The 9,528-nt window shown below is 32.4% G+C and overlaps 1 pseudogene; it reads left to right on the top strand.

The window, feature by feature from the left end:
- Positions 1–6,571: 6,571 nt before the first annotated feature.
- On the top strand, positions 6,572–8,897 carry LOC114741084 (uncharacterized; annotated as a pseudogene).
- Positions 8,898–9,528: the final 631 nt, after the last annotated feature.

Below are 9,528 nucleotides of genomic sequence, written 5' to 3'. Positions count from 1 at the left end.
GAAAGTTAGATTTCCACGGCGGTTGTGTAAGAAACCACCGTGGAAAGTACAATTCATCTCTTTTACTAGGGTATTTTTTTGAGCAAACTAAGAAACCTTTCAACCCCATTCTCATATTCTTATTATTCTCTTAGCTTTCATCCAATTACGATCCATTATTCTACAGAGTCAATGAACATAGTTGTCAAGCTCAATTCTAATTCATTAATTCAAATATTAAAATAATAAAATCATTAAATGTTAGTCAATAAATTAAAATTGACTAACACTTAATTACAAATTAAAGGGAATGTCTCTTTTTTAAAAATAAAAAATTCAACAAAATTTCTCTTTAACAACTATATACAAATTAAACACCAAATTAGAAACAAAAAAAAACTCACAATTTTTAATCAAAATTAAAATTTTCTCAACCCCTATTTATCTTATTAAATATATTATAATAAAAAAAAATACATAATTATTTTTAAAAATTAGATTAAGTAATTTCTTAAAAATTAGTATATATAGTGAATGAACGAAATGTTAATAAAATAAAAAATCAAACAAACATATATAAGTTTTGTAAAATAGTTAAACAAAAATTATTTTAATCAACAAAAAAACTATTATTTATAACATATTTCAACATGATAAATTTGAAGAAATATAATAAATAAAACAAAAATAAAAATTTAATTTCAAACCAATTCAATGAATAAAATTCTTAAAATTAAAACTTCTGAATCCAAAATGGGAACACAAATGATATCCATTTGCAATGAAATTTTAAACAATACTTTACCATCAATCAAAGTTCATAACGGAAAAAAAAATCACAAAATACCAAACAGATTATTTATTACTAAATTTTCAAATTATTATAAAAAAATACCAAAAATTTGAAATAAATATCAAAAAATTATTAAAATAATAAAAAATTCAAAACTAATCAACTTTAAACATTTAAACATGTTTCTAATACAGTATATAAAAAGAATTGAGGTTTTTCACACCAAATGCCCACCAATCAACAATTCAAGTACATAAAAAACGCAAAATCAACAATACAAACCAACCACAATGTAAAACTAACAAACCCATTTGAAATACAACAAATTTTTATGATCAAAACATTCAAGAAACCAAGAAAAATTGAAAAGAATGAAGGAAGAGGATACTCACAGAGTATAGATGATTCAAATGCAAAAAGAAGAGCGTTCAAACGGCGGCGGACAGCAGCAAGATACCACAAGCTAAATGGAGGAGTTTAAACAGTAGGGGAGTGGGGCAATGGCCGGTAATGGAAGTTTTTTGGTAGTGGGACAGAGAGGGATGGCGCACTGAAACGAAAGTAAAAATGAGAGAAAATGAACGCGTTGTGTGGGGTTATTTTAAAATTTTTCACGACGATTATTAAGAAAACCACTGTGGAAATGATTTTTAACGTAGTTATTTACCGCCGTGGAAATGATTTTAATGGCAGTTATTTAAATAACCACTGTTAAAATCATTTCCACCTTTTAAAACCACCTCAACACTTAATCAACTTATTTAAAAATACATCGTTTTTTTTTCACATTTTTTCTGATTACCGCCGTTATTTGACGACGTTAAAAGTCTTTTTTCTAGTAGTTTATTAATAATAGATAGGTGTTGATATAGATAAATTATATTTATATATCATGTTGCTTTAAAATAGTTTTAACCTGTAAAAAAAATAGTCTTATTTTACAAACGGGGTGAACTTAACGGAAGGGTTAATATCTCATAACGTAACGATAAAATGTTTGCCTTCCTATGAGAGAGGATTCCATGTTTAGTACCCAATAGTATTTTAAACTTTTAACAGGAGGAAACCTGTGTCTAGCCACACAAAAAAAAAATCTTATTCATGAGAAACATAAAATTAGATAATTTACCGAAATTACAAGTTATCATTATGTCCTTAACAAAATTGAAACTTTTCAATTTGACATATACTGTTGAATAATACTACTCCGGTCCATTATAAGACCCAGTTGACTTATTTGAGAAGATTAAGGAAGTAAGTTAAGTTAGTTATGTATAAATGAATGTTGTCATTCCTAAAATATCCTTTAATTAAGATGGCTAGAACTATCATTATTTGAAGGATTATCTTGGAAAAAATGCATAAATATGAGAGCCAAAATGGATTGGGGATAATTAGACCCAAAAAGTCAAACGGGGTCTATAATAAGGACCGGAGGTAGTACGCAGTTTTCACACAGCGAGTGTTGTTTGGATAACTTGAAAGATGACACACACACAACACAAACACACAACACACACACACACACACACACTTCCGTTAAATTGCAAGCAATAATTTTGCATTTTGCTGAAAAACTTCACCTTAAATAAAAACTTGAGCTTTCTATGAAAGAAATTGATGAACTTGGCACAGTACATATACAGATGAATATTATAACATGCCCTTGTATGCTTCTGCATCGTAAAAGGTTAAAGCCACCAACATAAATTGACCCACCACCAGCATTAACCTTTTTTTGCACTGCGTGTATATTTGTTAGGGCTTCGTTTTACAAAAAGGGTTCTTGGCTATTCGGTGAAAAAAATATGCACCTTAGGTAAACACACGCAGACACACCTGCATATATTGGTACGCAAATACTCCTTTAGGTCTTAAATATAAATCCTTATACTAGTGTGTATAAGGGTTTATATTTAAAATCAGAAGAGTACGTCAATATCAAACTCAAACTCATTATCTTATCTAAATATGATAGGTGATACTACTGTTAACACAAGTAGCCACTGACCATTCTCAAATATTTAAGTGTATGTGTGCAGATAAACCCTTAAATTAATACATATTGAATTAAAAATATGAAATAATCATCGTGTGGCCTTTAAGGTCCATGACATAACAATTTTGCTTGCTAATAAGAAACTTCATGGTTAGGAAAGTTTATACTCTTCTTCTAATAACATAAAACCATTGTCAGTTCTAATCAAATAGCCAGATTCCTTTAGGAGGGATATGCATATTTAATATCTAGCAGTATTTGAAATAAAATTATCTCGAATAAAAAAATTATCTGTGCTTAGTAAAAACAAAAGTTATTGAAAACTTGAGTTTGAGAGTTGAGACTAATCCAAATCAATTGAATAAGACTATGAAGAGCGATAAAATTTTACCATCATGACTTCATTTTTTTAGACTTGAACTCAAGATCTCTAGTTTAAAAAGCTACAATACAATCCCCTATGAATTAAACAAAATGCTTGCAAGTTTATGCCAAATGGTGGGATACTTAAATTTGATCCTTCCTTTGATCTTTTCTGTAAAATACTTTCTAAAGGGATTTCTTGGTCATTTGTAAAGTGACTTTGCATATTTCTATAAATATTAGTTATTTTCCCCCCTTACTCTTTCATTATGTAAAGAGAAAAAATACACTAATTAAGTAAACTTTACTGGGGATGAGTAATTTCTGAAAATATTTGATTTTTTTCTCAAAAGTCATACTTCTAATAGCTGGAGGAAGTATAAATTTTAAAGCCTTAGTCTAATGTTTAGTAGCCCATATAACTAATTGACCGAGTCAATTTCATTGTTAGCTAGAGCTTTGGCAATTTCGTATTTTTAAAAGTCAAACCTAAGTACGGAAATTCAATAAGGATAATTAATCCCCCGTGACAATGTCAATCAGAATAAATACTGATTAGGCAGAGTTTAGTAAAATAAATCGTTACTGAATATTGTTAGCAAAAAAAAATCGCCATAGAATACTGAATACGAGTATTTCATGTAATGCAGACCTGAATTTAAAAAAAATTAAAAACTGAATTTTATATTGAAACTTTATGTCTCTGCATTTTAAGTTTTTTTTTTAAATTGTACGACATGTAACTTGTAAGGTCATCTAACTAATTTTAGAATTTTCCAGGATATTTTTTTAATTGTACTATATTTTAAATATGGTCGAAATTTTTCCAGTGTATGTGTTATGTTGCTAGATTTCTCTGTACCCAGAACATTCTAAATGAATTTACGATAAACAAGTCCTTTTCCTCTCTACAGTTATGATTTATATATCACTAATTTGTTGGCAATTTTCTATCTTTTTGGTGTTTTTCATTTTATTCTCATTTATTTTCTATTTTATAGCTTCTTTCTTTTCTTGTTGTTTAATTTGTATCTATGATTGTAAATTCTCATATTTATTTTTTACATATATATCAATTTTTTATATTATTACCGAAAAGTTTCTAAAATTACATTTCTTTCAATGATAAACTTGGAATCTAGCCAAAAAAAGAAAGATAAATCTGAAAGATTCTAATTTTATATTTTAGAATTTACGTCATTTCAGGTAATGCCTCTCAAATTACAACTTAGGTGCTTTTTGAAGGGTAATAAATATTTTCATACGATCCATTTAGGTTCGACAACCTTTTAAAATATGGTTTCCCCTATTTTTACAACAGTTATATTATATTTTATCATTGTGTTGTAGAGCTCTATTTTATCAAATAAAAATGATATTCTTGATAATAAATAAAATCACCAATTAAATCTAATATGTTTATATTTATTAGCAAAGTTAATCTCACTCTAAATAATATATAAAATACGTAAATAAAACTGCAAGAGGCATAGGCCTTGTAAGTTGTAAGGAAGACCACATCAAGGGCTCATAAGTCACAAGAGTTGATCTTGAACCAACGAGCTGCTCGTATATTATTATAGAAATTTTAAATTTGATTAGATGGCTGTTACAATTCCAATATTTAATATAAGACCTATTTAACTAATTTGATTAGATTAAAGAAGTTAGGTAAGTTAGTTAATTATAAGAAATATGACATGTTTTTCCTAAAACACTATAATTATCTTTCTTAATATCCTCTTTTATTTTTCTATTTAATTATAGTTGAGAGAGTATACATAAGAGTAATTTAGGAAAAATTAATAAAAATGAGAAATATGTCTTATATTTAGGACCAAAATCAACTCAACAATTAGGTTCTATATTAAGAACTGGAGGAATAATTGTCTTACTAGGTAAATATAATATGTTGCTAAAAAAATTAAGTATATTATAATTATATATTTACTCTTTTTTATCTAATTACTGAAGAAAAATAAATTAGCGAAAATGATAACCAAACCTAAGGAAAAATAATAATTACTAAGAAGTCTCAATAATAATTTAAATTTAGAGTAAAAAATAGGACTTATTTTGTAATTTTTTTTTTTCAGATCTTATTATAATTCTTCCAATAAATTATCTTCCAAAAGTAAAAATTTATAAAGTTCCGGAGCAAGGAACCAATTTTATAGAGAGACTGAAATTAACAAGAGGGCAGGGAAAGATACAGTATCCAGCCCCCCATGTTAACCTTAGGGCAAAGTTAAATACTTTATGATTCTTATAAAGTGATGATTGATATTATTAGTGTTTGTAATTCGTTCTTCTTTTTTTTTTGCTGTGATTAATAAAACGGACTCGTGTTTTGGCTAAAAAAATTCATATGAAAATGCCTATTTTTCAAATTTTACCCTTTATTGAAATTAATGTCCATCATAAAGTGATGCAGTATTAGAAATAAAATATACCAGAAATTTAGTGCGATTGAGAAACAACATTGAAAAAAAAAATGAACATTACAAATGTGCCTTATATTTTGGATGAAATAAAATTTTTTAATTTTATCTTCTAAATAGGACACCTCACTTAAATACAAACAACTGAAAACACCCTCAAAAAAGGCAAATTATCTTCTAATAGGACACCTCACTTAAATGCAAACAACTGAAAACACCCTCCCAAAAAGGGCAAATGCCAACTGAAGCATCTCTTGATAGAGTTTTTCATTTTTCATGTTTCCCAGAACAAATCTTTTTCCAAATAAGCTTGTTTAATATTATTCTTGTCTTATTTGTAAGACACTTTTAATATTTTTTTATACAAATTAAGAAGAATATTAAACTGTATTAATTTTCTATTAAAATATAATAACTTTCTAACATTATCAATTTTTAATATATACACTTTTGAAAAAAATGAGAATCTACACTATAATAAATGAAAGATAAAATAATATATTTATGTTAAAAGTTTAATGAAGGGACTTATAAATAAATTAAAAAAAAATTTCTTATAAATAGGACTAGAGAAGTGTTTTTTTTTTTAGAGGACTAAAGATATTAAAATTTCTAGAAAAAAAAATGAAAGGCATTTTTTTGGGCCAAAGAAAGGCATTAAAACTTTAGAAAGCATTAAACATTTTATTCCTATAAATCATTAAATTAAAAGTAATTATTTTTTTGGCCAATAAGTAATTTATTTTATTCAAATCTCATATATACTTGATTATTTTTTTAAAATATCCGTGAAGATTCTTTGGCGCAAAATAATATCTGGTAATTGATTTTTAATTAATAAGTTGTATCGTAGGCACCCATGTATTAAGAAACAGAACGTACGTTCTCCCCACTACTTTTTGCTTGTTCCAAAATATATATAGATGAAATGAACATTTCTTTAATTGTCATCATCGGCCTTTTTAACCACACCCTCACTTTCCCTTCCTCTACAAATCAAAATGTCTTCTTCTGCAGTCCAAGATCCTCTGAAAGCATGGAAATCCCTCGTCTTCTTCCCCACCTCCATCAAACTCAGCGATATCTTCTCTCTCTTCCTCAAAGCCGGTCTCGCCGTTTGCTCTTTCGCCCTCGTCTTCCTCTTCTTCTACCTCTCTCGCTCCTATCATCCTCCTCACTACCACCATAAAACCCCTCACTCGTTACTTTCTTCAACAAGATGCCCTCGCCGGTGACGACCCCACCGACATATCTCATATTCTTTTGGAATCGGCGCAGCTCCGCCCAGACCTGGCACGCCCGCCGTCAGTATTCCAAGCTCTGGTGGCAGCCGAAGGTCACCAGGGGCTTGTTTGGCTGGAACGGAATCCGCTGGAAACGAGACATGGACGGAGCCGAGAAAAGCCGCCGTATAGGGTATCAGCGGATACGTCGTCGTTTAAGTACACCTGCTGGTACGGTTCCCGGTCGGCGATTCGGATTGCTCGCATTGTGAAGGAGAGCTTCGAATTGGGGTTGAACAATGTGAGGTGGTTCGTTTTGGGAGACGACGATACGGTGTTCTTCACGGAGAATCTGGTGACGGTGCTGCAGAAGTACGATCACAATCAAATGTATTATATCGGTGCGAATTCTGAGAGTGTAGAACAGGATGTGATCCACTCTTACACGATGGCCTACGGCGGCGGGGGGTTCGCCATCAGCTACCCGCTGGCGGCAGAGCTGGTAAAGATTCTCGACGGCTGTATTAATCGGTACTCCCATTATTACGGCTCCGATCAGAAAATTCAGGGATGTATCAGTGAGATAGGGGTCCAAATTACGAAAGAGCTTGGTTTCCATCAGGTCCTGCTCCTCCTCCGCTTCTTTCTTTACCATATTTTGCTCCAAAACGTGGTCGTTTAATGTCTTTCTTAAAAATTTGCTTTTTCCTATAATAGTATACTCCACACCTGCATTTCAACTCCAGCTTCTAATTTTCATTACAAACTCTCGACATAATAATGGAGACATACTGTAGTGTACAAATTTTGTTCAAATTTTAAATCCCAATTATTGCAGGTTGATGTACGGGGGAACCCGTTGGGTTACTGGCGGCGCACCCGGTGGCGCCGCTGGTGTCGTTGCACACCTAGACTACGTGGAGCCGATATTTCCGAACATGGACCGGATAGCGGGGGTGGCAAAACTTGTTGATGCACACAAAATGGATCCGGGTCGGACTCTGCAACATAGTTTCTGCTACGACCTACGGCGGAATTGGTCTTTATCGGTGGCTTGGGGTTACAGCGTACAGCTATATCCACGGCTTGCGACGGCGAAGGAGCTGGAAACGGCTTTCAGAACGTTCCAGACATGGAGGAGCTGGAGCGAGGAACCGTTCTTGCTGAACACCCGACCCATGAGCAACGAGCCATGTGAGCGGCCATTGTTGTATTTCCTTATCGGTCGATAACATGGGCGAGAACCAGACCCGATCCACGTACACAAGACACGTGGAGGATGCGGAGAAAAGATGCGACGGGTTGACTATGCACCTGCTCAGGCCGTTCCATTGGTCAACGTCACTGCCACGCAGCTTTGCCAGACTTGTGGAAAAAGGTTAGCGGATGGTCCTTTGTCATGTTCATGTGTTGGGTGATTTACGGCCGTTGGATTTTTTTGAGCTTTTGAGAATTTTGATTTCCAATATCTCATCCGCAATGTGCGCTCCTCAATATGCTGGGCCATGATTTTGATTTGAACTCATTCAAAACTTGGTAGTTTTTCCTTCGGCCAGTATCTAGCGGTGGTTGCGAAGAATCAATGCAAATTTTGAAAATCTAATCATTTTTTGTACTAATTTGAAATTTAACATGTAATGCTCAAAATTTTGAATAATAGCTCTCTCAACTTCCAAAATTTTACAAGACTTTTAAAATTTAAAATCTTATTTTAAACTTCTATAAATAGCAGCACTTTTATATTTTACTGAGAAATGCCACGTGTTAGGAAAGTTTGTTGTCCATAATTTAATTTTTTGGAATTATTTATAGTTTGCGAGGAAGAGCATATGTTTTTCTGGGACTTTATTGGTGATCTAACAAATTGAGGATGTGATCAAATGAGCAGGCGCCACGTAGACAGTGCTGTGAGGTAATCAACGGCGGTAATGTGTAGTGGGTGGGGTCCAGGTGAAGATCAGAGGGTGTCACCAATTTGAGAGTGTGACCCCGCCGTAGGGGAAGGTCGGGGGCGATAATTACGAGTTGCAGAAATCACGCGGCACGTGGCAATCCACGATACGACAGTGGGTAAAACCTCGAAGGTGATGACCGCGTCAAAGGGGCGCCGTTTTGCCTGATTTCAAATTCTTCCACGGAGTCAGGGACTTACTTAACCATGGTGCTAAAAAAAAAAAAAAAGCTCGTTAGTTGTACAAAGTATTTGCCCCCCGCCCTTTTTCATTTTAGTGAAATGATTTGATCTCTCGGCTGAGACCGCTCTTTTAAATTTTATTAACTTTTTTTTTATATAAAGGTGACGAATGACTTCCTTTTTCATAAATGTTTGAAAAGGATATATCTTCATCATGAAGGAAAAATATATGTACTCATCATATTAAATGATGTGGTTATTAAAGATGCATAAGCTTGTCCTGACTTGGAGACCGGGGATAAAAAGTTGTGTACGAGACTTTTATTTTCAAAGTAAATACACTTGGAATTGGGGCTTTGGAAGCACAAAAAGCACAAACAATGTGAACCGGGAAAAAAAAGCGAAAGATATAATAATATTTAATAGTTTATTTACTTGTCTTGATTTAGGTTTTTATTTTATTATTAATATATATGGGCCATGTTTGAGATTAGTATGTATTTTTAATAGCACTGTTGTTAAATAAAGTGGAGACTGGAGAGGAGGGGTTGGCCTAAACATGAAGGTGGACACGCGGAATTTAGGAGGAGGAATGG

This window comes from Neltuma alba, unplaced genomic scaffold, assembly GCF_004799145.2.
Source record: "Neltuma alba isolate B1F8T4 unplaced genomic scaffold, ASM479914v2 tig00003266_pilon, whole genome shotgun sequence".
Lineage (NCBI taxonomy): Eukaryota > Viridiplantae > Streptophyta > Magnoliopsida > Fabales > Fabaceae > Neltuma > Neltuma alba.
Note: the sequence above shows the minus strand (reverse complement) of the source record. Positions and strands in the feature narration are given on the sequence as shown.